Raw genomic sequence first — 27,970 nt, 5'->3', positions numbered from 1 at the left:
TATGTCTAGCTGGAGGATTGTAAATGCACCAATGAGCACTCTGTGTCTAGCTTGGGGTTTGTAAAGTCACCAATCAGTGCTCTGTGTCTATCTAATCTAGTGGTGACTTGGAGAACTTTTATGTCTAGCTAAGGAATTATAAATGCACCAATCAGCACTCTGTGTCTAGCTCAGGGATTGTAAATATACCAATCAGCACCCTGTCAAAACAGACCAATCAGCTCTCTGTAAAATGGACCAATCAGCTCTCTGTAAAATGGACCAATCAGCACCCTGTCAAAACAGACCAATCAGCTCTCTGTAAAATGGGCCAATCAGCAGGATGTTTGGGGGAGGGGTGTCAGATAAGGAAATAAAAGCAGGCTGCCCCAGGTAGCAGCGCTAACTAGCTTAGGTTGTCTTCCGTCGGGTGGAGGCTTTGTTTTCTCAGTGTTTGAAATAAATCTTACGGCTGCCGGTTCTTTGAGTCCGCGCTGATTTTATGAGCTGTAATACTGACTGCAGAGGTTTACCGCTTCACTCCTGAAACCATGAGTCTCCTGGGAGGAATGAGCAAATGTGGACTTGCGGCCTTAAGAGCTGTAACAGTCACCGTGAAGGTCTGCAGCTTCACTTCTGAAGCCAGCGAGACCACGAAGCTAGCAGAAGGAAGAAACTCCGAACACGTCCGAACAGCGGAAGGAGCAAACTTTGGACATACCGTCTTTAAGAACTGTAATACTCACCGTGAGTGTCTGCAGTTTCATTCTTAAAGTCTGAGACCGAGAACGGACACAGCACCAGGTCCAGATTGGCAAGAAAGCACCCTGGGCTTGCCCAATCTAGAGAGATGGGAACTGGGAGGGCAACCTTGAAGAGTGTGACCCAGAGGCTGGGCCAGGGGGTGGAACCATGAAGGTCAAGCGTAACTCTTGGCTCATTCTACCTCTGTTCATCACCACTCTTGCTGTGATTGCAACATTTCCTACGTGTGAAAACATTTTGAGAGAAGACTCATGAGAATCAGTTCACGAAGTTAGAAGCTAGAGTTCAGAAAAGTTCCAACATAGGAAGTAGGTAAGTCAATTGTTTTTATGCTGCAACAATAATGTTGAATATGTAATGGAAAATATTTTGTTTACAACAACAAATAGAATAAGCCAACAGAAGCCATAAAATCGTAGATGAAAAAACTGGAATTTACCTGAGAGTCACAAAAGATTTCAGTAAAAGGAAAGAGTATTTTTGCAGGGAAAAGAGTACTGCAGGTATGTCAATGCTTTTGACAATGATTTTATGTTTGTTACTTGGAATGAAAGGTAGGTTGTGAGCAGGTATGTGCTTGGGGAAGGTAAGTTAATAAGCGTGGAGTTAATGAGTGGAATGGGGCACGGTGTAGAGAGTGCGTGGGTTTACACGGGGTGTGGGTGGGTAGTGGGGTCGGGTAGATAGTTGAGTGAGTCAGGGCCGAGGGTAGGGAGTTGTGTGGGCTAGGGGTGGATGCAGAGTACAGGATGGCAGCGTGTGGCTTAGAATTGTTTGAAAAATATTCTGCTTTGTTTGGAAGACTTTTGAATCTAGTTGTGTTGTACTGTAGTAGCAGTAGAAATTTTAATTGCTTTAAATAGATTTTATGTATGTATGTATTTAGGGTCTTACTCTGTGGCTTAAGCTCAGTGCAGTGGTGCCATCAAGGTTCACTGCAGACTCAAAATCCTGGGTTCAAGCGATTTTCCCACCTCAGCCTCCCGAGTAGCCAGGACTACAGCATCATCATGCTCAGCTAATTTTGTATTTTTGTAGAGACAGGATATTGTTGCTTGTAAATGTTGGCCAGGCTAGTTTGGAACTACCGGGCTCTAGCAATTCTCCTGCCTCGGCCACTCCCACGTAATAACTGCTTGGGTTTAGATAGTGTGTGCTGTTGGTTTTTGTAGGTGACATTTGAGAGTTTAATTATTTTGCCTCATTTTTCTTTGGCCGTACAGATCTAGCCAAGCCTAGAATACTCGGTTTGGCAGAGGACAATTGGTCCTTCTTCTTTTCTTTTTTTTTGGTAATGAGATTTAAAAAAACGTATAATTAACACATTATCATTGTATAAGTGTATGGGGTACAGGGGGTACAGTGTGATGTTTCCATGCACACGATCAAATTGGAATAATTACCACATCCTTTACTTTAGACATTTATTCTTTGTGGTGACAACATTCAGTATCTTCTAGTTATCTTGAAATATACACTACATTATTTGCTATGGTCACCCTACTGTGTAATAGAAATCATTCCTCCTATCTAACCTTGTCTTTGCCCGGTTGACCAACCTCTCTGCTTCCCCGCCTCCTCCCTGCTCTCCACAGCCTCTGGTCACTATTTTACTCTATACCGGCATGAAATCAACTTTTTAAGATTCCAGATATGAGTGAGATCCTGCGGTGTTTGTCGTCCTGTGCCTGTCTTATTTCACTTGATCAGAGTCCCCTGGGTTCACACACGGCCCCTCTTAGGGGTGAGCTTGCAGCGCTGTGGATCAGCTGCGGGGGATCCGCCCTCAGGCTCTGTGGATCAGCCTCCGGGCGCTGTGGTCCTGGTCCTCTTGCGCTCCGCTGCCCCCTGCTGCCCACCCAGGGTATGCGCAGCCAGTGGGGAAATCCTGTGCGGCCTGTGAACCTTCCCATTATGTCTCGTTTATTGTCCAAAAAATGAGACGTTTTCATTGCTTCTGTTCACTTCAGAAGAATGAACAGAAAGCACTCACTACCCTTTAACCTAAATAAAAGATAAGCCAATATTTCTAACAAGAGCATGGATTCTTTCTTCGGAGCCCACAGACCCTTAAAAGGTATGCAGGTGGTGGCCAGGCGCGGTGGCTCACGCCTGTAATCCCAGCACTTTGGGAGGCCAAGGTGGGTGGATCACGAGGTCAGGAGATGGAGACCATTCTAGCTAACACCGTGAAACCCTCTCTCTACTAAAAATACAAAAAAAATTAGCTGGGCGCGGTGGCCGGTGCCTTGTAGTCCCAGCTACTCGGGAGGCTGAGGCAGGAGAATCGCTTGAACCTGGGAGGAGGAGGTTGCAGTGAGCCGAGATGGCGCCACTGTACTCCAGCCTGGGCAATAGAGTGAGACTCCGTCTATAAATAAATAAATAAATAAATATTCGGGTGGGCCTCCTGGAGGTGACCAAGCCCTTGTGACAGTGTGAATGCTTATTTATTTAAGGTTACACCTTCGGCTTTCACCAGATTCTGTATAGGGTTCATATTCCCAGAAGTTTAATATACATTGCTCTACAGCAGTGATATTGAAACTTTTTGGACTGTGCATCCCCAATATGTTTGTTTATTTAGTCATAACTTGTATACGAGTACTAAGTGATGAGCTGAAGGTGAAATAAGGATGTCTTTCAACATCCTTATTCATGTCTTTCAGTGTCTTTTAGTGTCTTTCTAATGCTGATGGGTTCCTAATAGCATTAGCCGATATTGTAAGTCACACAGGCAGAGGTTTGCCACCAGTGGTGGAAATATAACCTTGTTCCTTCTTGACAGTTTCTGTTCAACTTCTTTTCTTCCCTCATTGCTTCTATTTTGAAATGTGGTTGATGATGAACTAGTCTTCTTAGTAGTCTACTCGGGAGGCTGAGGCAGGAAAATGGCATGAACCTGGAAGGTGGAGCTTGCAGTGAGCTGAGATTGGGCCACTGCACTCCAGTCTGGGCGACAGAGGGAGACTCCATCTCAAAAAAAAAAAAAAAAAAAAAAAAGTAGTAGGATCCTTCTACTCCTAATACTAGTTATTTTTTTGAGGTTCACCTGGGCTGGCATTATTAGTACCGTACTGAATCTGTAGTGAATACACAAAAATCTTTTTAAAGCCACTTTTCCATCTCGTGAAGTTATTTTGTTTAAAATGAATCAGCAATCCAATCAACAATTGACTCTGATATAAGCCCTTTCTCAATAGTGGCTGGAAAATATTTTTAAAATATTGTTTGAAAGTCTGATTTCTTTTTCTACCTCCCTATTATTCTTGAATATTACTACCATTTACAAAACACCTAGGTCGGTCTGGGATTCATTGCTTCTAGGAAGGAATGTTTTGATATTGTGTAAATATCTATATTTAAAAAACTGAGAATTAACTCAGTGTTATGACTAATAATAAAGTTTACTCAGCTGGCTGAATACCAACATGTATGTATACGTACAGGTATATAGGTATACAGCACCATTCCTCTATATCGGCAAAACCAGCTAGGAAATCGAGTTCATTCAACATGTACGTATTGAGTGTGGATTTTCCTCTAGGACCCTTTAGCCTTGAAACTATGGCTGTGAACAAAGCAGAAGAACCCTTCTTTTCACTGGCATTTATATTCTAGTAAAGACCGACAGAGAATTAACAAAATAAGTAAAATATGCTAAGTGTGAGATGTGTTATGGCCTCTGGGAGATGCAGAAGTGAGGAAGAAGGAAGAAGATTGTGGGTGTGGAGCTGTGACTAAATAAGAAGTCATGGAAGGCCTCAGGGAGAAGGTGGTAAAAACCTGGAGGTGGTGAAGGAGAGAGCCATACAGGTTTCTGGGGGGACAGCATGCCAGGCAGAGGGAAAAGCAAGTGCAAAGGCCTTGAGATAGAAAACTTCCCATTCTGGAAGCAGCAGGAGGTCAGTGGGCTGGTCAGTGTGTGTGCATGGGAGATGTGTTGTAGGAAATGGGTCAGAGAAATAGGTGGAAGCCAGGTCTCACAGGATTTCAGAGATGGTTGGTGAGACAAATGGAGGTGTCAAGGAGGAGTGGCATCATCTGGCTTTTTTTTTTTTTTATGATCATAGCATACTGCAGCTTCTAACTCCTGGGCTCAAGCCATCCTCCTGCCTCAGCCTCCTGAGTAGGTGAGACTACAGTGTACCAATGCCAAGATGATCTGGCTAAATATTTAACAGGACATATCTGCCTGCAGAGCACAGACTAGGCAAAAGGTGGGAAGAGCATAAGTGACTTTGGAAGAGTTGGGATATTTTTTAATAATAAAACAATGTCATTCTCGGGCACCATGTCCCTCAGAATCCTGACGCTTATGGGCAGTCAGGGGAACTAGCATATCCTCAGCTCTGTGCCTCAGTTGTCAAATCTTTGCGTGCTCCTGCAATCTCACAAAATCTTGCATTCTCTGAGCCTTGTTAGTGCCCATTCCTCTGTTGTCTTTATGTCTTCTTCCCTAGGACTTGTCCTTAAAGCAACTTGCCTATGTATCTGCCTCCAACCTGGAGATCCTTTGGCCCTGATGGTAGTGGAACCACATTGCATTTGAGAAGAGGGCTTTTCTTTGTATTTGCCTAACCGTGAATTCTATTTGTCTGTGTTTGGGCACAGCTGTCTTTCTCCTCAATATAAGTTTAGGTTCAGAGGACTAAGACGTGATGTCCGGTCAAAAACTGGGTTATGTAGTGGTGTACCTAGTTAGAGATCAGGAGGTATCTTTGAATACAGGTTTTATGCCCCTAAATTTCTTTACCCTAAAACGAGGCATGGCTCTTGTGAATGGATTAATGCCATTATTCCTGGAGTGGGTTCCTGATAAAGGGACGAGGTTTGGCCCTCTTCTTTCCCCCCCTCACCCTCACACCTCTGCCACGGGTGATGCAGCACTAAGGCTCTTGTCAGAGGCCAGCACATGCTATTGGACTTCCCAGACTCCAGAAACATGAATTTCTGTTCATTCTAAATTACCCAGTCTGTAGTTTTATTCTATAGCGGTCTAAAACAAACTAAGATGCCCCTACATATAGAAATACTTTTTGTATCAGGACTGATGTCATTTGAATAAACACAGAGGCTACACACTGCACAGCTCTGGAGGGCATCATTTATACAGGCTGGAATGAGGGTTGATATCCCTGGGATTAAACCCAAGGTGACCTAGATTATGTAAAAATTTGAAGCAAAATCTTTATAAATAATAGTTACCTTTACTCTCCATGATGCTCTCCATGATGCATTGACATTATCCTATATTATCCTGTCCCATCCTGTCCTATCTTAACTGTGTCAGTCCATTTCGCATTGCTATAAAGGAATATATGAGACTTGGTAATTTATAAAGAGAAGAGGTTTATTTGGCTCTGCAGACTGTACAAGAAGCATGGTGCCAGCATCTACTTGGCTTTTGGGGAGGCCTCAGGAAGCTTTTTCTCATGGCAGAAGGTTAAATAGGAACAAGCATGTCATATGGTGAGAGAGGAAGCAAGAGAAAGAGAAGGAGGTACTGGGCTCCTACAAACACCAGCTCCCATGTGAATTAATAGAGTGAGAACTCATTACCATGGGGAGGGCACCAAATCATTCATGAGGAAGCCGTCCCCATGACACAAACACCTTCCACCGGGCTTCACTTTCAACATCGGGGATCAGATCACATTTCAACATGAGATTTGGAGGGGACAAATATCCAAACCATATCACTAACCTATGCTATCCTATCTCATCTCCTTCCATTTAAAAATGATGGTCAAGCCAGGTGCGGTGGGTCACACCTGTAAGCCCAGTACTTTGGGAGGCTGAGGCAGGCAGATCACTTGAGGTCAGGAGTTTAAGACCAGCCTGGCCAACATGGCGAAAACCCATCCTACTAAAAATACAAAAACTAGCCTAGTATGGGGGCGTGTGCCTGTAGTCCCAGCTACTCAGGAGGCTGAGGCACAAGAATTGCTTGAAGCTGGGAGACGGAGGTTGCAGTGAGCTGAGATTGCACCACTGCACTCCAGCCTGGGTGATAGAAAGTGAGAAATCTGTCTTTAAAAAAAAAAAAAAAAGAAAAAGATGGTCAAGACCCACTGCATAGGGACCAATGGACCAATCATGGAAGCAGAGCCACCATGAGTATTATAGAATATGAGATTGCTTATAGGGCTTGTTACTTTTACACAGTTACGCAATTAGTTGTGGTGCCAGGGAAGCTTTGCTTAACTGGAGAAGTAAAGGTCTGAAAGAGGACAGTGATTCAGAACTACACAGGGGAGAAGTGAACAAGTCTGAGGAAAGCTGTTGCCTCTGCAGCTATTGTGGTCCTGAGGTGGTGGGTTGTGGGCCCGCAGAGCAGGCAGCTGGGAACAGACACTGGACATGAGGTGGAGAAGGAGAAACACAGACTGGAACTCATGGAGATAAGTGAGAGGACACCCTGGAGCCTGGTCTGTCTCTCATGGAATCTAACTTTGAAGATGTGTTTGAACAGCAGAAAAAGCTGGTGCCCCTCATCTCGGAACTATATACGTGTCTGGCTTGGGAGCATCGAAAGAGATTATTTGGCAGGTGCTGCGGGAGCTGCAGGCCAGGCTGCTACCCCGTGCAATGCTGCGTCAACAGGCTGAGCTGATGTATCAGTGACAATGCGCACAGTCCACTGCCGTGTTGGGGCCGCATGTTTAGTTTCCGACAGTCATGGCAGCGGCTTCATGTCAATTTCCACATCTTGCACAGATTTCTCTTACAGCCAGCCCCAATCGGGTGCCATACATGGAAGGGAAATTTAGAAAATAGAGTTCTAGTTTAGATAAGATTACAGTACAAAATCAGCCCCTCCAATAATGAGGTGGCTTCAGTGATGTGCTGGAGCCAGCTTGAACCAGCTCGTGGGAGCCAGTTGTTAAATTTTCAGAAATTTTGCAAGCCAGTAGTTAAGCACAACCATTATTAAGGTTCAGTTATCTGAACTTAAAATTAAAATTATGCTAAAAACAAAGATAATACAATACTCCAAACTCACACTAATATTTTCAGTTTTGTCTATTGTATCTTAATGATGGGTAGCAAAGTCTTGGCTCAGTTCTTCCAGGTTCCAGCTGCTACCTTTTCTGTTGGCTTACTGCGGTCTCACCCATACATTTGAAGTTTAGTAGTCAGCCAGACATTTGGAGGATAATCACATGTAGATTTTGGGGCACGCTTTCTCCCAGGATTTTCCTTATACTTTTCTAGCTGTTCTGTCAGACTCTAAACTCTGTCTTCTAGCACTTCTTGCCAGAACAGCTACAATTTTCTGAGCCTCAAAGCTGTGCCCACGTACTGGGTGGTACCCATAGGCAAGAAGCCACAGAGTCATACATGTTCTCTTCTAGGTTCCATCTTTCAAGGCTGGACATCCCTCCAGTTTCTGCTTGCATTAGCCTGGGCTCCAGGTGCCTTCCATAGTCATTTGGTTTGGTGTTAACTGTATTTTATTTCTGAAGGAGACTTAGTCTGATGAAGCTTCTTTGCCATTACCAGAAGCTGGATTATTTCTGGTTATTTTGGGAATTCTAGTTATTTTTAAATTGAGATCAGACTTTATGCCTGAAAACACCTGCACACTAGAATTGCTGAGAGGAAGTCTCCTATTAATTTTTTTAAAATGGTAGGGCAGATGTCTTTTGCTTCTGGTAGGCTTTTAGATTCTCCGCTCATCCCTAATGTTTTGCAGTTTCACCAGTGTGTGTCCAGGTATGATTTTATCTAAATTTTGTTTCTAAGAATTAATATATGGAATTGACAAATTTATTATGAACATGTGGTTTTAAGAAATAACACACAGACATCCTATATACTCGTCACCCAGTTCCCCCCCATGGTGACATCTTGTGTAACTGTAGTATGATTTCACAACCAGGAGGCTGACATTGATAGGATCCATTGACCTTACTCAGATTTCACTCAGATTCTACATGCACTTATTTGTGTCTGTATTTTTTGTTCTGTGCAATTTTGTCACCTGTAGATTCCTGTGATGTCACCACAGTCAGGATACAGAATAGTTTCATCCTAAGAATTTCTTTTGCTACCCTTTTATAGCACCACTTTCTAGTGACTGCCTATCACTAATCTGTTTGCCATTTTTTTTTTTACAATTTTAAAAATTGATGCATAATGTCATAGTTTTGGGGGTGCATGTGATAATTTAATGCTTTCATATAATTTGTAAAGATCAAATCAGTGCACTTGGGATATTCATCACCTTAAATATTTGTCATTTTTTTATGCTAGAAACGTTGAATTATTCTCTTCTAGTTACTTTGAAATGTACAATAGATTATTATAAACTAAATATTCGCCCTACTGATCTACAGAACACTGTCTTATTTTTTGCTTTCCATTTTTATAAATTTATTTCAAAAACATTAAAGAACATTAAAAGGTTATGCGTTATGTAGCCTTTGCAAAATATTTAACATAAAATATTTTAAAATAAAAAAAGATTTAAAATATTTAAATAAGTCTCAGTGGGAGGGTTGATCTGAAGTAACTTAATTTGCCATGTCTGGGACTTGTCTTCAGAATTTCATTTAGGTTTCTGTGATCTAATATTAGAAACATGGCTTTTAATAATTTTCCTTTGCATTTCTGTCCTCTCAGTGTCTAAAAGAGACAAGCTTGAGCCCACTTACACATTTTTCATGTTTGAATTGATTTCAAGAATATGAGACTTTTTTAAGTAGTGTTTTCTTCTGGAGGGAAGCATCCTTGGAGAAAAAAAGTGGAAAACATTCAAATAATCTTCACTATTTCTTGTAGATACTGCATATCATCTTCAATTACCATGCTGGGCTCTCAGTGAACCTTGCAAATTTCTGATGATATCAGGATTTTCTGTTGCTCACTCAAGCTGTTGATTCTGATTTAAAAATTCCTCTACTCATTGAGAATCTAGAGTATTCCTTGTTCAGTTTGGTTGTCTTAACTTGTAAACCTTCTGTATCTTTTATCATGATACTGCTTTTGCTTGTTCATTGTTCTTTGAAGTAAGTAGCTATATCTGCAGAGTGGGGCTTTCACAACAGCTTCCGAGGTTGACCCTCTGGCTTACTATAGACTTCTGCTTGCCTGATGTTTTCTCACCGTTTTTTCATGTACATGTTAGAGGGATGAAGCTGTCCCTGAGAGCAAGTGGCTAACTTGCTGGGATTGCTTGCCTTTGGCATCCTGTGAGGTCAACCATGAAGTCACGACTTTCCAAGATTATAATGGAGCAATTGAATTGCTCATATCCTCCGTGTCCCCTCATCCTTTGTTACCAGGAAGCCCACAGACTGCCCAGGGACCAGGCTCATGGCTGGAAGTGGCAGCTTGAGGTTGGCCAGACCACACCCTCACTATGATCTCCACAAATACTACTTCTGGGATGTCTGTTACACAGATATTTGAGCCTCTCACTCTGTCCTCCATAAATCCTACCTGCTCTTCCATACATTCTTTTCTGTTTGTATGTGATGCATTCTGGGTGAATCTCTTGGTACCTCTATTAGTCCATTTCACACTGCTGATAAAGACATAGCTGAGACTGGGCAATTGACAAGAGAAAGAGGTTGAATGGACTCAGTTCCACATGACTGGGGAGGCCTCACAATCATGGCAGAAGGTGAAAGGCCTGTCTCATAGGACAGCAGACAAGAGAAGAAAGCTTGTGTAGGGAAACTCCCCTTTTAAAAACCATCATATCTTGTGAGACTTATTCACTGTCACAAGAAGAGCATGGAAAAGACCTGTTCCCGTGATTAAATTATCTCACACAGGGTCCCTCCCACAACACGTGGGAATTATAGGAGCTACAATTCAAGATGAGATTTGGGTGGGGACACAGCCAAACCATATCAGTACCATATTCCAATTAAATAATTTTTCCCTACTGTGTCCAGTTTACAGTTTATCCCATTAACTTCGTGTACTTATTTCGTTGATAATTTTTTTATTTTCCAAATTTATAATTTTTTATACTTACATCTTATAAATTTATTTTATACCTTTATTAATGGAAGCTGTGCTTTTATCATCTTAGATATCATAATTATTGAATACAATGCTTAATCATTAATTTCAGCTGGTGTGAACTCAGTCCTATTTTTAAAATTTTATTGACTTTTTCTTAGAGAATAGCTCCTTTGAGATGGATATTTTCTTGCTTTTGTTCAGTTCTATTATTTGCTTTTTCCTGAGTCTCTTTTCTTATCTGGTAATTTTCTAGTTTTGCTGTTGCTCTCAGCCAGCCCCTCAAGCCTCCTGGCCTTAAGTAAATATCATGGTGGATTTCAAGGACTTCTGTTCCATTATGATATTGGGAATATTATTTAAAATAACTAGAGGTAGCTAGGTTTAGTTTCTCATCATCTGGAGTTCACATTTTTGCCAACCACAGAGAGAAGGTGGCCGTAGAGTAAGTGGTCAGCTTAATTCTTAGTCACCAAACATAAGCTGGCTCCAAGATACCTTCTTGCTAAAGAACTTCTAGTGCTTGTTCTCCTGTAGTAGCCAGGTTACTATTCACCTGTCTCTTGTGACCCTGAAGGCTAAGAGGCCCACAGCCTCTGCTCCTCTTATGATCTGGCATTTGTCTTTTGATTTGGTTCACAGAACTGTTTTCTTGGTTTCCAGTCCAGCTATAGTCTTTGGGTTAACTTTTTCTGTATTATACCATACTGCTGTGGGTTTGGCACAGAGAGTATGGCCTTAGCAAGGATACCTAATCTCTCCAGACAATCTGAAAAACTGGGATGATAGTAATGTTCTTTACTTTGTAGGGTTGTGTTAAGAATCAAATCAGTTAGTGCATCTAAAACGCTTGGCACATAGTTATTTTTACCATAATATAAATAATACCTAGCACAAAGTACATGCTTGATAAATATTTGTAGGGTAGAGTGGATTCGTTTAATACAAACAAATGCACAAGGCTCTTCTGGTTACATCTGATAATGATTGTATTAGTCAAGGTAAGCTGGGTTATGCTGCAGCCACTAACAATGTCTGAATCTTAGTAGTTTATAACAACAAAGGTCTGTTTCCCACTCTCACTGCCTGCCCATCACAGGAAAGTTGGGCTTTGCTCTTCTCTGTTTTTATCCATACTCTGGGTCCCAGGTCTTTGGAGGAGTCGCTTGCTGGAACACTTAGACACCATGGTAGTAGGAAAAGAGAATGGCCCTTAGCACTTCCTCTTCAAAGTGGCAAATGATGATACTGCTCACATTCTTATATCAAAACAACTAATGTGATCATTTGTTCGGTGGGGCCAGAGATGCAGTTCTACCATCTGCCCACAAGGAGAGAACTGAATATTTGTAAACATCCTGATGATTTCTGCAATGATCACCATGAATAAACATTCACTGGATGCTTACTTGAAGTAAGGTATTGTACTAGTTAGCCTACAAAGAGGTGGAAGTAACTTTTAACAACAGGACTCTTTTGATAATAGCACCTTTATCTTTACTCAAGAATAAAATTATTTTTAGTAGTTGGTGACAAGTATAAATTCCTGGCTAATGAGAAAAGAGACGTGATTGCAGTCTTGGCAAAAATATCATTCCAGCACAATAACACATTTGTTATAAAGTCTTGGAACTAAATGATCTGTTGAAATATTTATGGTTGAATTTAACTCTTTGAAATAAAAACACATCTCATACAGTGACAGATACAAGGTATGGCCATAAACTAAATAGTCTTAAAGAAAACAATGCATCTTATGGTAAATGATTAGATGCATGTAGTAATTGCTGTAAGCATACCTACTCCAAATTTTCCCGTCTACCACCTGCAATCCTTGCTACAAAATGAAATCATTAACAGCTCAGTAAAAGAATGATTAATATTTTTGTGAAGCGCGTTTCTCATATCCTTGGCCTTTCTGCTATGTTGCTATAGCCTCAATTTGAGCTGAGGAAAGAGAACTGTTGGTGTATTGGGTTAAATGCTTCTATTTTAAAATCTAATTTTCTCTTCAAAGATACCTCCTAGACACATCATGTGCATGCTTTAAGGCTGCAGGTACCTGTGAAGTTTCCTCATTGTTATAAATAAAGGTTTTTAAGTCTAGTAAATTAAACTTCAAGAAATAAAATGAGAACTCAGTTAATAAGCTGACAGTCTGCCCACTGAAATTGCTGGAGGCTTTTTAGGTTCTAATGTACTAATTTCATTTCCTTACTTGTGTTTGCAATTTGGCTGGGCTTAGAAGCAGATTTGGTTTAAACTGAAGGTGAGAAAGGAAAGAGATGATGTTCTAACATAAAATAAGAGCATTTACTTGTCATTTCACCCTTACAGATTAATTGTTTTGGATTTTTAATTTACCTTTTGGTCTTTGAATTCAAAGTAAATATCCTGGAGAATATGATTTAATAACAATATATGATCCACTGTCTTTAAGGTAGTTATTGGCAGCCAAAAGAGGACACTGTGGGAATAAGACAAAGACCAGGCTTCTGGATGTATATATAGCGTATATATGTATGTATACATACAACATGGATGTGTATGCATGCACTTATGTGTATAATTAAGTTTGCATGTATGCAATGGGTGTGCAAGTATGCATGTAAGTTTGTATGTATGTAATGCATGTGCGTATGTATGAACATACACGTGTGTAATTGTATGCAATGTGAATGTTATGTGTTCATATATATAATGTAAGTGCATACATATAATGTATATATACATGTGATGTGTATATGTACATATGCATGTAGTTTTGTATGTGTATATATACAGAAATACATCTATCATTGGATCCCATTGAAGCTCTGCTTTTGCAGCATATGACATATTTAGTTTTCAGCATCAGATGTCTCTAATTTAATTTTCATTTTCAGGTTGCTTTTGATCTTCTAATTCTTTTGTATTTCTACATACATTTTATAAGCAATTTGTCAATTTGTATGTAATAGCTTGTTGGGATGGAGTGGAGTTGCATTACAGCTATAGGTTTAATGAAGCCATTAAATGAACCAAAAGTTGACTTTGTTGGAAAGTTTATAACTATAAATTCAGTTTCTTTTTTTTTTAATTATTATTATTTTTTGAGATGGAATCTCGCACTGTCTCCCAGGCTGGAGTGCAGTGGTGCAATCTGGGCTCACTGCAAGCTCCGCCTCCTGGGTTCACGCCATTCTCCTGCCTCAGCCTCCCGAGTAGCTGGGACTACAGGCGCCCACCACCATGCCTGGCTGATTTTTTGTATTTTTAGTAGAGATGGGGTTTCACCGTGTTAGCCAGGGTGGTCTCAATCTCCTGACCTCATGATCCGCCTGCTTCGGCCTCCCAAAGTGCTGGGATTACAGGTGTGAGCCACCGCGCCTGGCCAGTTTCTTTAAAAGATACAGAAGTATTCAAGTTATTTCTGAGCTAGATTTGATAGTTTTTATCTTTCAAGGAATTTGTCAAATTTATTGACATAGGATTTCATAATATTCTTTTTATTCTTTTTAACAGCTTGAGATAGAATTTGTATACCATACAATTCAAGTAAAGCATACAATTTAATGGTTTTTAGTATATTCACGGACATATACAACCATCACCTCAGTCAATTTTAGAACATTTTCATCACCTCAAAGGGAAACCCCATGACCTTTAGTTATCACCACCCTATACTCCCCATCTCAGCCCTGAGCAACACCAACTCCTTTTTGTCTCCTTACTTGGGACTTCTACATGAATGGAATCATATATAGTGTGTCACCTTTTACAACCAACTTCTCTCACTTAGCATGTCATTTTCAAGGTTCATCCATATTGTAGCCTATGTCAGTAGTTTACTTCTTTTTTTTGACCAAATCATATTTCATTGTATGGATATACCACATTTTGTTTATTTGTTCACCTGTTGATGGGCACAGCTTGTTTTCACCTTTTGGGTATTTCAGTAGTATTGTTATAAACATTCATGTACAAGCTATTGTGTGGACATATGCTATCAATTCTTTCTTTGGATATATGACTGGGAGTGAAATTGCTGAGTCATATGGTGACTTTTTACTTAATCTTTTGGTAAACTACTAGATTGTTTTCCGAAGCAACTTTGTGATTTTACATTCTCACTAGCAGTGCTGAGGGCTCCAATTTTCCCATAATCTCACTAACATTTGTAATTATCTGACTTTTTTATTGTAGCCATCCTAGTGCTAGTTGAAGTGATACCTTACTGTGGTTTTGACTTGCATTTCCATGATGACTAATGATGTTGAACATCTTTTTATATGCTTATTGACTATTTGTGTATCTGCCTTGAAGAAATGTATACCCAGGTCCTTTGTCCATTTTAAATCTGTTTTTTTCTTTTTATTATAGATTTTGAAAAGTATTTATAGGCGTATATCTTATATTATTTAATAATATTTTTATTGTTGAGTTGTTCTTTTGAATTCTGTATATACTCCAGATACAATTCCCTGATCAGATATATGGTTTGCAAATATATTCTCTCATTTTGTGAATTGTCTTTTTATTTTTTTGATGGCATCCTTTCAGGTAATAAGTTTTCCATTTTGATGAAGTCTAATTTATCTATGTTGTATTTTGTTGCTTGTGCTTGTAGAGTCATACCCAAAAAATTATTGCCAAATTCAATGTCATGAAGATGTTTCCCTATTTTCTTTTAAGAGTTTTATAGGTTTGGCTCTTACATTTAGGTCTTTGAGCCATTTTAAGTTTTACATATTATATAAAGTAAATCTCCAAATTTGTTCTGCAGGTGGCTATGCAAATGACCCAGTGCATTTGTTGAAAAGACTATTTCTTCCCAATTGAATGGCCTTGGCACCCTCGTCAAAAATCGGTTAACCATAGGTGTATGGGTTTATTCTAGACTCTCAACTCTATTTCACTGATCTACATGTCTGTTATCATGCCAATACTACACTGTTTTGATTACTGTTGCTTTATTCTAAGTTTTGGAATTGGGAAGTATACATTGTTCTATTTTGTTCTTCTTTTGCAAGACTGTTTTTGGCATTCTGGGACCCATGAAATTCCACATGAATTTTTAACACTGGCTTGTTAATTTCTATAAAGAAGCTCCCTAGGACTCTAATAGATATTGCCTTGAGTCTGTAGATCAATTTGGGAAGTACTGGCATCAGTGTTAGTCCATTTTTACGTTACTATAAATGAATATCTGAGACTAGGTAATTTATAAAGACAAAAGTTTTAATTTGCTAATGGTTCTGCAGGATGTACAAGCATGGCAACATCTTGGCTTCTGGTGAGGACCTAAAGAAGCTTACCATCATGGTGAAAGGTGAAGCAGGAGCAGGTAGGTCACAAAGTGAGAGTGGGAATGAGAGAGAGAGAGAGAGAGGTGAGGTGCCACACTTTTTTAAATAACCCATGCTCCCATGAACTCAGAATGATAATTCCTTGTGATCACAAGGACCACACCAAACATTCACGAGGGATCCACTCCTGTGACCCAAGCACCTCCCACCAGACCCCACCTCCAACACTGGAGATTACATTTAAATATGAGATTTGGAGGGGACAAACATCCAAAGTATATCATTCCACCCTGCCCCTGCCAAATCTCATGTCCTTCTCACATTGCAAAATATAATCATCCCTTCTCAATAGTTCTCCAAAGTCTTAATTCATTTCAGTTTTAATTCAAAAGTCCCAATTCCCAAGTCTCATCTGGAGATGAGTTTTTTTTTTTTTCTCACTAAGAGCCTATAAAACCAAAACAAGTTATTTTCTTCCAAGAGACAATGCAGGTGCCAGCATTGGGTAAACATTCCTGTTCCAAAAGGGATAAATTCACCTAAAGAAAGGGGCTACAAGTCCCATGCAAGTTTGAAACCCAGCAGGGCATTTATTAAATCTTAAAGCTACAAAATAATCTCCTTTGACTTCACATCCCATATCCCGAGCACAGTAGTGTCAGAAGTGGGCTCCCAAGGCCTTGGGCAGCCCTGACCCTGAGGCTTTGCAGGGTCAGCCCCTGTGGTTGCTCTCACCGGCTGGTGTTGAGTGCCTTGGCTTTTCCAGGTGCAAGCTGTTGGTGGATCTTCTATTCTGGGGTTTGGAAGATAGTGGCCCTCTTCTCACAGCTACACTAGGAAGTGCCCCAGTGGGGACTCTGTGTGGGGACTCCAACCCCACATTTTCCCTCATCACTGTCTTACTAGAGGCTCTCTGTGGGAGTTTCACCTATGGCTGCCTTTTGCCTGGGCACCCAGGATTTCTCATACCTCCTCTGAAATCTAGGGGGAAGCTGCCAAGCTTCCTTCATGCTTATATTCTGTGCAGCTGTAGGCTTAACACCATGTGGAAGCCACCAAGGCTTATGACTTGTGCTCTGCAGAACAGAGACCCAAGCTGTACTTGAGGCCCTTTGAGCCTCAGCTGTAGCTAGAGCAGCTGGGATTCAGGAAACAGTGTCCTGAGGGTGAGCAGGGCAACAAGGCCCCAGACCTGGCCCCTGAAACCATTCTTTCCTCCTAGGCCTCTGGGTCTGTGATGTAAAGTGCTGTCTGTAAGATCTCTGAAATATTTCCACAGCCTTTTTCCCATTGTTTTGGATATTAGCACTTGGCTGTCTTTTAGTCATGCAAATCTCTTTAGCAAATGGTTGCTACATAGCCTGCTTACATTCCTCTTCTGAAAATGCTTTTACTTTCTGTGCCACATGGCTAGGCTGAACTTCTATGCTCTGCTTCCAACTTTAAGTCATTTCATTGCTTCTGTATCTGATCATAGGTTGTTGGAAGCAGTCCAGCCACATCTTGAATGCTTTGATGTTTATAAATTTATTCCATTAGACACCCTAAGCCATCACTCTTAAGTTCAAACTTCCATAGATCTCTGGGACATGGACATAAATGCAGCCAAGTTCTTTGCTAGGATGTAACAGGGATGACCTTTACTGTAATTTCTAATAACTTCTGCATTTCCATCTGAGAATTCATCAGCACAGCCTTCACTGTACATACCTCTGTCAGCATTTTGGTCACAACCATTTAACCAATCTTTAAGAAGTTCCAAATATTCCCTCATCTTGCCATCTTCTGAGTCCTCCAAATTCTTCCAGCCTCTGCCTGTTACCCAATTCCAAGGCTGCTTCCATATTTTCAGGTATCTTGACAGCAACACCCCACTCCTTGGTAGTAATTTTCTGTGTTAGTCCATTTTTTCATTACTATAAAGGAATACCCAAGACTGGGTAATTTATAAAGAAAAGAGATTCAGTTGGGTCACAGTTGTGCAGACTGTACAAACATGACACCACCATCTGATTGGCTTCTGATGAGGGTCTTAGGAAGCTTACAATCATGGTAGGGCAGGCACATCACATGGTGAGGATGGGAGCAAGGGAGAGAGGGGTGAGGTGCTACACATTTTTAATCCACCCGATCTTGCAAGAACTTAGAGCAAAATCTCGTCGTCACAAGGACAGCACCAAGCCATTCATGGGAGATCCTTCCACCAGGCTCCACCTCCAACATTAGAGATTACATTTCAGCATGAGATTTGGAGGGGACAAACATCCAAACTGTATCACCATACTAATGCCAAATCTCCTGATTCATTTATGTGTGTTATTTCCCATTTATTTTGATTTTCTATAATTTTTTAAACAATGTTTTGTAGTTTTTTAGAGTGTAAGTTTTGACTTCTTGGCCACACTCACCAGAACTTAGTCTCTGCAGGTTGAGTTGGAGGATAAGAGAAATAGTGGCAGCCTGCCCATCCTGGGAAGACACCATAGCAGTTTCCTGGAAAATCAGGAGTAAAGGGCCCTCTTCTTTGTTACACTCACATGGAGCAGAGCTCCTGTCAAGCTGTGTAGTAGGAGAGAGCGAGCAGTTTGTGGCTTAAGAGCTACAGATCTTCACTATTTTACTTGAGTTTAGTAGATTTGAATAAATTATTCTTGGATAATTCTTCTTTAGGTAAATTGTTCCTTAGGACAATTTCCGAGGTTTTAGATGCTTTGGTTTTTTTTTTTTTTAATAGCTTCTACTAGTTATGCTTTTATCAGTGGGTGTGAGTTCATGGAGCTCTGCATGCTGCCAGCCTCCAAGTGGAACCTTTTTAATAATCACTTTAAAAAGCCCCAGAGGATGCACACATAAGAGCCTAAGGCTCCCTGGGAATTGCAGGCCTGAGAATCCACCTGACACCAGTGCTTCAGTCCTGAACAATTGTAAGGTTGGCATTACTATTCACTGAATGGGAAAGCCTGCAGCAGAAGCTGGTTTGGGTGCCATATGAGGAGTTTGATTTTGGAAATGTTAAATTCAAAAGGCCTGTCAGACATCCACATGAGATATAAGCAGGAAGATAGGTGTGCAATCCTAAAACTTAGACAAGAGGCCTTTGATAGGGGTTTAGTTTTGGGAAAGAACCATTTAGAAATAAGACTACTCAAGGTGACTCACAAAAATCATTTGCCCAGGTAAGATCTGACTGACTTCTGTTTTCCTGGTGGAACTATTAATGGCACCCTCTTTCATAAATGTCCTTATTTAGAGAACAACTTATATGGTTATCCTCTTCATGAACTGAATAAAATATTCAATCAAAGATGCCAATAATTATTTATGACATCACACATTTTGGTGAAATAATTCAATAATGTCTATTTTGTATAATGATATCTTAAAAACTTTTTTTGAGAAAGTTTTTAAGATAAAACTATAGATACATACCTCTTGTATATTCCTTGATGATAAAAAAATGACATTGAACTTTTGTAAAGTGGACTTTTTTATTGGAATATCACAAATCTATAAAACATGAAATACTGTAACTAAATTCAATTAAGAACAGACAGTAAATTCAGAAATCTTGAAGAATGTGGGCTCACTGGTGAAAAAATAATTTAACAGACCTAAAGTTAATGCAGTTTGATGAATGAGAATCTTTCAAGAGTCACAGTATATCAGCATTTGATGTTGATGCTTTTAAAATACTGAGTATCATTTCAGTCAAATATTTCTCACAATTGTGCTTTAGTTTTAGTGGCTTAAATAGTGTCTAGCACATTGTATTAGTTCGTTCTCACATTGCTATGAATAATTACCTGAGACTGGGCAGATTATAAAGAAAGGAGGTTTAATTGACCCACAGTTCTGTGGGCTGTACAGGAGGCATGGCCAGGGAGGGCTCAGGAAATTTACAAACATGGCAGAAAGCAAAGGGGAAGCAAGCACATCTTCACATGGCAGCGAGAGAGAGAGAAAAGGGGGAAGTGCTACACATTTTCAAACAGTTAGATCTCATGAGAACTCCATCATTATCAAAAAACAGCAAGGGAGAAGTATGCCCCCTGATCCAATTACCTCCCATCAGGTTCCTCCCCTGACATTGGAGATTACAATTCGACATGAGATTTGGGTGGGGACACAGAGGCAAACCATATCACACATAGTCCATAATCAATGCATACATGTTGAATGAATGAAGAGATAATTTAATGTGATAAGACACTGCATGAGCTGTAAAATATGGAATATGTATGCTTTAATGGGATCAATTTTTTGAAAGACTACTGTGTTAAAGAAAGATAACATGATAAGGAAGGGTTAGTTAAGGTGGATAGATCTTCATAAACTCAAGTTTATGAAGTTTAGCCTCAACTGGGTCCCTAGAGTGATGACCAACTGACACTAAGTTCCCTTTAGGGGCCCAATTCATGTCCATTGTGTAATCGCTCACTTCCAGTCGTAGAGGATAGTCTTTGAACAGAAGAGACAGAGATGCCTGGAATAAGGTAAGTAATCACACTTGCAAAATGTATTAGAATGGGCTATTATTTTGATCGTACATGACTCAACTCAGATAAATCAAGCATTAGGAATTTTTTAAAAAGTCAGGGTAATGAGTTTCATTTTACTACTCTTTCTAATTTTGCTTTCTGTTTGAAAATTTTTATAATAAAAAATCTATATGTAGATTACCACCAATTTGAACCAGTTGAGTTTATTAAATTCCTTGCACCCATGCTGATAGTAAAATAGAAATTAATGTAAAGTATGTTGTACAGTACAGGGTTGTATGCATATATGAGTGTTTCATAGAGATTAGGAAATGGCATTGATATATCTAAATTAGTAATATTCTCCATTCATGGCATCGCTATTACTCAGGTTATCACTTGTTAATTTAAAGATATTTGGCTCAAGGGTCTCAAGGAATAAGCAGGTACTTTTAAGGAGGTGAGGTCTCAATTTTTGTTTATGACTATTTTCAACTACTGTGAAAGAAAAGAAAATATTACCAATCTATGTATGAAAGATTATCGTGTCCATTATTGTTTCTAATATTACCACCAGTTTTTCAGAGTTCATTCACAATTTACAAAACAATTGCTTTGAATAAGATTATCTTATTTTAATTTGCATTATACAATGGCATACACTCAACTAATTAAAATGGTTTCACGTGGTGATTTTTTTGGTCATAAGGTCATATTGCAAGGAGTGATGAAGATCTAAATAAATGGGTTCATTAAAAAAAATCAAGTATTGATGGCTTCACTTCTGCGGCCATGATGATACAAAAATTCCTCCATTGTTTATTGCCCTCTCCCCCAAAAGTCAGTACAATATTGTACCACAGGGAGCCAACAGGGTTATGTGGAGGTATCAGGGAGAAAATGGAGGGAAATCAGAAGAAACTAAAGTGAGGAATATGTATGTAAAATGAGTTTCATTGTAATATACAGTTATCCCTTGGTATTCACAGGGGTTGGTTTCAGGACCTCCATCAAATACCAAAATTCAAAGATGCTCAAGACCCTGTTATAAAATGGCGCACAGCATTTGAGCATCACCTATGCCCACCCTCCCATACACTTTAAGTCATCTGTAGATTACCTATAATACCTAATGCAGTGTAAATGCTGTGTATATAATTCTTACACTGTATTTTTTATTTGTATCTTGTTTTACTGTTGTTTATTTATTGTGTTTTTTTCTTCTGAGCATTGCTGAATCCCACAATGCAGATAGGGGGGATCTGCCATAATTGTCAGTGAGGACATGTATGGGAGAGTGTGGAACCTGAGAAGCAAATTATTTATGGACGAGCAGCAGTTGCTAACCATTTTATGGTTTGAATTTAATATAGCCTGACATCCATCAGGAAAGTGTTCTGTGCTTAAATGGATTCCTTGCTGATCTCAATCATTCTGAAGCAGCAAGGGGAATACACATTTTTCTCGAACTATCCATTAGAAGCATCTATATCTAAGTAAGTGTACTGGACAGAAAGCTGAATTACATATCTTTTTTGCAATTTGGAAAAAAATTATAAATGGACTAAAATGGCTTTGTCCAGATTACATAATTATGTATATTTTAATAACTTTTTGGCACAAAGAAGAAAAAAATCCTTCTAAATAATATGATATATGAGATTCAAATTTCATAAAAACCAAAAATGTAACAATGATCAACAGTGGCATGCCAAAGGTGGGTCAGTACGAATGCCCATCCTAGATTTAGTTAGTAATGGGGAGGGGTGAAGAGGGTGGGGTTTGAGAGGTGGGAGTACATTGTCTATGGAGAATAATAATAATAAGAAAATGTAACCCGAATCTGTCTGCTTCTATTATTACTATGCTTTGCCTTTTGTTGGCTTAGGTTCTAGATTAGGGCTGCAAACTTTTTCTATAAATGGCCAGCTAGAAAAGATTGTAGGCTTTGCAAGCTCTACATCTCTGTTGCTGCAGCTCTACATTGTATCTGGAAAGCAGCCATTGACAATAAGCAAATGATGGGCGTGGCTTTATTGACTCCTGCTTTCCCCATAAAAAGAGCAGGTGTCCCCACCCAGAACTGTGTGCCTTCTGAGTGCCTGGTGTGGAGAGTGGATTCCTTTCCATTGGCATCAGCCTTAGCCATGAGTCTTGTGAGCAGACAAGACCCACAATGCATCCATGTGGATGCTTTAGGAGTACAGTTGGGCTGTCTTTGACCTCTCCCCTCTGCAGTGAGATGAAGTACTGATGGACCAGCTCCCTTTACATGCAGGCTGGGATGAAGAAGACACTGGGGAGAGGAGCAAAAGTGCCTCTCTTTTGGAGCCGACTGTGAAGCTTTGTTGTATGGCAATGTAAGTTTGAGATTGCATGCTTCCACAGTGAAACTTAGTGAAAGACGATGGATATATTTTCATCTTAACCAATATCAATCTTAGACTGTAGGAAGAGGGGAAGCCTGATGGCAGTTTCAGAAACTGGTTTTTGCTCATGAGAAACATGATTTCACACTATTTCCAACTTCTAAATGAGCTGCCAGGGAGCAGAATTTTAAAGTAATGAAACTTCTCTGAGACATTCAATTCTTCCTTCCATGTATTAATCCTCATCTACTGAAATAGCAAACTCAATAAAGATTTGAAATCATCCACTTATAACTTAGGTTAGACTAAAGCCTTACATCTCTTCTTCCAATAATCTCTAAAAATCTATCTGACGCTGTGATAGAGACCATTATTTTGCACCTACTGAACAGATTCATGCAGACTTCTGAATAATATTAAACTTAATTCCTTTTGTTGACTTCTGTAGGGGACAGAGATTGTTGGAATTATTTTAATATTATAAGCCTTAAACAAATAGGCTGCAGTGCCAATATATTTTATTATATAGTTTCCATTTTGTTCCAATCAATGTAAGATGAAGACAGGGATTTTGTTTCCTTTGTAAATGGCTGAGAGTGGGTCATTGTCTTAGTTTGGAATGCTATAACAAAGTACCACAGACTGGGTGGCTCATAGACAACAGAAATTCATTTCTCACAGTTCTGGAGGCTGGAAGGCTGAGATCCAAGTGCCAGCATGGCCAGGTTCTGGTGAGGGCTCTCTCCAGGGTTACAGACTGCCAATTTCTCATTGTACCCTCATGGTGGGAAGAAGTCAAGAGAGCTTTCTGAGGCGCCCCCTGTTTTTAAAACATTGTACTTATTTATTTAGAGACAATGTCTTGCTCTGATACCTAGGCTGGAATGTAGTGGTGACATCATAGCGATCACTCAAGTCAACTCACGCCTAGCCTCCCCACCCCCAGTGAGTAGGTGGGACTGCAGGTGTGCACCACCATGCCTGGCTGTTAAGTTTTTAAATTTTTTTGTAGAGAGGGGTGTCTCACTTTGTTTCTCAAGCTGGCGTCAAACTCCTGGCCTAAAGCAACCCTCGCACCTCAGCCTCCCAAAGTACTGGGATTTAGGCAAGAGTCACTCTGCCTAGCCCAAGGTCATTTTCTTAAGGCACTAATCCCATTCATAGACTCCACTCTCATGACCTGATCACCTCTCAAAGCCCCCACCTTATAATACCATCACCTTGGGATTAGGATTTCAACATAACGAATTTTGAGGGTACACAAGCATTCAGTCCATTGCCATTCTCAGTAAACTGAATCCATCTAAAAATTCTTGTTGAGCAATGTGCTAGACATTGGTGTTCAGTGATGGGCAGAGCAGACAAAGATTTTGCCATCATTGAGCTCTGGAATACGCAACACACACACACACACACACACACACCAGAGAGAGACGTGAATCACACAAATATAATTAACACTGCAATTCTCTTTAAGGGCATGAAGAAGAAAAACTGTGTTTGGAGAATGTATTATAGGGGAATTTGCCTAGCTTGAGGGTCAAGGAAGGTTGCCCTGAAGACTAGCCGTTTGATCTACTCTAGGAAGAGTAACAGTCACTAGGTAAAGAGACGTAAAGAAGGTGTTCCAAGCAGAAGGGATGGTGTATACAGAAATCCTATGGTGAAGAAAGCATGCTGGATACTTAGGCCTGAGGCAAGGCCAGCATGTACCACCTGGTGGCAAACATGGTACAAGATAAGACTAGAAGAGGGGGCCAGACCCCACAGGCCTGGTAGGCCAAGCTAAGGAATTTTATGTTAATTAGAGTGAGTTAATATTCCCCATGAGGAAGAGAGGCTGGATGCAACCAAATTGTGTTTGGAAAACATCACTCTTGTAAAAGTGAAAGGTAACATAGCTGACTCCATCTTGCTTCCAACCTCATAAGCAAACTGCTTTTACTCATTCCTGAAAGTAGGCCAAGCTAACGATGAGAAGTATTTAGTTTATAGTTTAACTATAAGGATGATTACAGTCTCTTCCCAGTACTACCCCTGAAAAGGTGAGTATGTACAAAAGTAATCATGTTTAAAGATCTATAGAAGCATTGTGACCTGAACCAAGTGCAAAGACATTTTGCAAACTCCTCAAGCCTCTGCTGACACCCAGGTGTCTGTGGTCACCTGTTACCTCCTGACTTCAATGCCCTCCTTATTCCCCTTCCACTAATATAAAAAGAAGCTTGAGATTCATGCCTTTTAAGATGGTTCTGTAGGACATTAGTCCGCCATCTTCTGGTTTGCTAGCTTTCTGAAATAAAGTCATCTTCTTGCCCCAATACCTGTTTCTTGACTTCTTGGCTATCACGTGGTGAATGGAACAAGCTTTGGGCTCAGCTGCATTCCGGCTGCAGGAAGTGAACAAATGGGATGCAGAGCAGGAGTGGGTGCAGTTGTACTATCTAGTAAGTTGCTGCAAGTGCACAGTGAGGAGGTCATTGGGGTGATCCAGGTGAAAGTCTACTGGGTCATAGGCTAGGGATGGTGGCTGTAGGAAAGAGAGAAGACATTAAATTTGAGATTAGCTTTTGACACAAGAAGAGATGTGAAATAAAGAGTCGAATATAGAGGTCTGGAGCTCAGAGAGGTCTGAACTGAGACACAAACAGGCCAAGTCATTAATATCTTACACACAGATACCAGGTTACTTAGAGAGTACACAGTGAGAAGCAGAGAGAGGTTAGGCTTGAACTCTGAGGGAGGCTAACTTTTAATATATTTTGCAGGTTTTCAGCCCTAATTTCTCTGAATACTTGTCATACTCTTTTCTCTCTCTCCTGTCATTCTGTGACATCCATTATGCATATGTTGCTGTGCTTTACAGTGTCCTACATTTCTTTGGGCACTGGTTTTGGCAGGGGTCTTTTTGGCTGTTGCTTGTCCTGACCACACCCAACTGGTAGACTCTATTAATTGCTGGCTGATTGCAGTGTTGTTTTTGTCAATGCCGTGAGTCATCAATTGCCCCGTAGATCAAACCAATCATATTACACTTCTTTGAATGAATAATTTCTGTGGTCAGTGTACGATATTTGTTCGGATCCCAGGCGGGTTCCTCCGGGCTATCTCTTTTCTGGGTTCTCTTGGGCAAACTAGCTGACCTGCAGTTCCTTGTGTATTTTCAATTAATCTAATCTTTCAGTTAATCTTTCTCCTCTTAGTTGGCTTTCATGATGACTTCCACTATTGTTGAGAGTGCCCTTAGGCTTGAACCTCTCTACACTCTGTTGCAAATGGAATCAGTTTCTTTGGGAAGGGATTAGTAGTCAGGTTTATGGCTTGTTTCTCCCCTTAGGCAAAACTTCTGAGCCAGGAATCTGTAGCTGAGGATGAGGACAACAGTATATTTTTTCTGAGCGACATTTCCACTAAAGGAGCTGAGTGCTTGGTGGAGATAGCAGGCAGTAGATTCATGTCTTCTTTGCTTGCCTCTCCTGGCAAGGAACCAGTGCCTTATGAGCTAGCACAAAGGCAATCCAGACCCTGGTATTCTCAAGGTAGAGCCTCTGTCTTATGGGTGAGGGCTGGGCAGAAGAAGGGGGAGCCTGCACCTTTTGGCCATACTCACCTGGAACTTGGAGCCTCAACAATAGTTAGCTGGAGGCAGAATGAGAAATGCTGACATCCTGCCCCTCCTGGGAAGAAAGCCCTCTTACTAGCTGCTGGGAGGAGAGGATCTGTGTTTTCTTGGCTGCACCAGTCTGGAGTAGAATTTCTATCACACTGAGTTGGGACAGGGGAGGAAGGGAGTGAGTTTCAATTTAAATACCACAGACTCACTATTCTTACCACATTTTTAAAGATTTTCTTCATTTATTTCTTCTTTTGCCATATGCTTTTGGGACCATTTCCAGAGACTTTAAATGGTTGTTTTAAAAAGATGTTTACCATTTTTGCAGGTGGCAGGGGTTGCGGGGGGGCAGGTGTCTGCATGGTTTCTCATAGTGTGGTGCTGAAAGTTTCTCTCTGAAAACTAACTTTGAGGAGCAGAGATAGAAGAGGATCCCTGCTGTCTTTCAGCAAGCTGCTGAAGGAAAGAAGGATAGACCAGTGAGGCAGAGAAAAATGAGAATCTGTGTCATCAAAGCCAGGAGACCATTTCTGGTAGGTCAAGCAAGACTGAAAATGTGCATTGGGTTGTACACAGGAAGTCAGAGGCATTGTTAGTTTTGGTGGAATGATGGTTTTGGAAACTAGTTAGGAGTGCAGTGGGATGGGAGCTAGGCAAAGAAGTGGATATAAAGACTATAGATAACTTTTGTATTTTTAAAATATATAATTAGAAAATAATGTTTAATGATCACCTATGTACCTGCCACCTAGCTTTATCAGTTCTTAATGTTTCATCATATTTGCTTTAGATAAAAAAAATATACAGAGTGACTTGACTTCCCCTGTATACTCCTTCTCAATCCCACTTCCTACCTTCCAGAGATAACCATTATTGTTAATTTGGTGTCTTTCACTTGTATTATATTTAATCCTATCACTTCATTTATATATTTGTATAAATAACATACACTATTGCTTTGCAAGTCTGCAATCTGAATCGAAATGGTATTATATATCATATTTCTTTCTGCAACTTGCTTTTTTAAACTCAATATTATACTTTAGAAATTTATTGATGTATCCATTGAAGATATAGCTCAGGTTTATTTATATTATAAATATGCCTTAATTTAGCAACCTCCACTGATGGATGTTTAAACTGTATCCAAGTTTTTATAATTACAAACAGAGTTGCATTGAACATTCCTGTATGTGCCCCCTTGCATGCCTGTGTCCAACTATTCCTGGGAATGGGAATGCTGTGATGGGAGGCCACATACCTGGAGTTTTCCCAGAGTGTGCTGGTGGCTCTCACAGTATCACCCACAGCATATGAGCTTCTGTTACCATCACATTCTCATCCTCAACACTTGGTGTTGTCAGACTTTCTAACTTGCCTTTCAGATGGATGGGAAAAGGTATCTCACTGTGGCTTTTATTTGTTTTTCCTTACTTTTTTTTTTTTTTCTTTAAGATGAGTTTTCACTCTATCACCCAGGCTGGAGTGCAGTGGGGTGAT

At 40.2% G+C, this 27,970-nt stretch overlaps 1 long non-coding RNA gene across 3 annotated transcripts in view; it reads left to right on the top strand.

Moving 5' to 3' along the window:
* Positions 1–907: 907 nt before the first annotated feature.
* The window catches only part of LOC131381403 (uncharacterized), a 102,338-nt gene continuing 75,275 nt past the window's right edge, over positions 908–27,970 (top strand). For 2 of the 3 annotated variants that reach the window (XR_009210147.1, XR_009210148.1), the window contains exons 1-2: positions 908–1,052; positions 15,966–16,048. This is a non-coding gene — a long non-coding RNA (uncharacterized LOC131381403). Of the gene's footprint in view, positions 1,053–1,138; positions 1,248–15,965; positions 16,049–27,970 lie in introns of those variants that run through there. The other variant, XR_009210146.1, reaches the window with a different exon arrangement.

This window comes from Hylobates moloch, unplaced genomic scaffold (genome assembly GCF_009828535.3).
Source record: "Hylobates moloch isolate HMO894 unplaced genomic scaffold, HMol_V3 SCAFFOLD_15, whole genome shotgun sequence".
NCBI classification, from domain to species: Eukaryota; Metazoa; Chordata; class Mammalia; order Primates; family Hylobatidae; genus Hylobates; species Hylobates moloch.
Note: the sequence above shows the minus strand (reverse complement) of the source record. Positions and strands in the feature narration are given on the sequence as shown.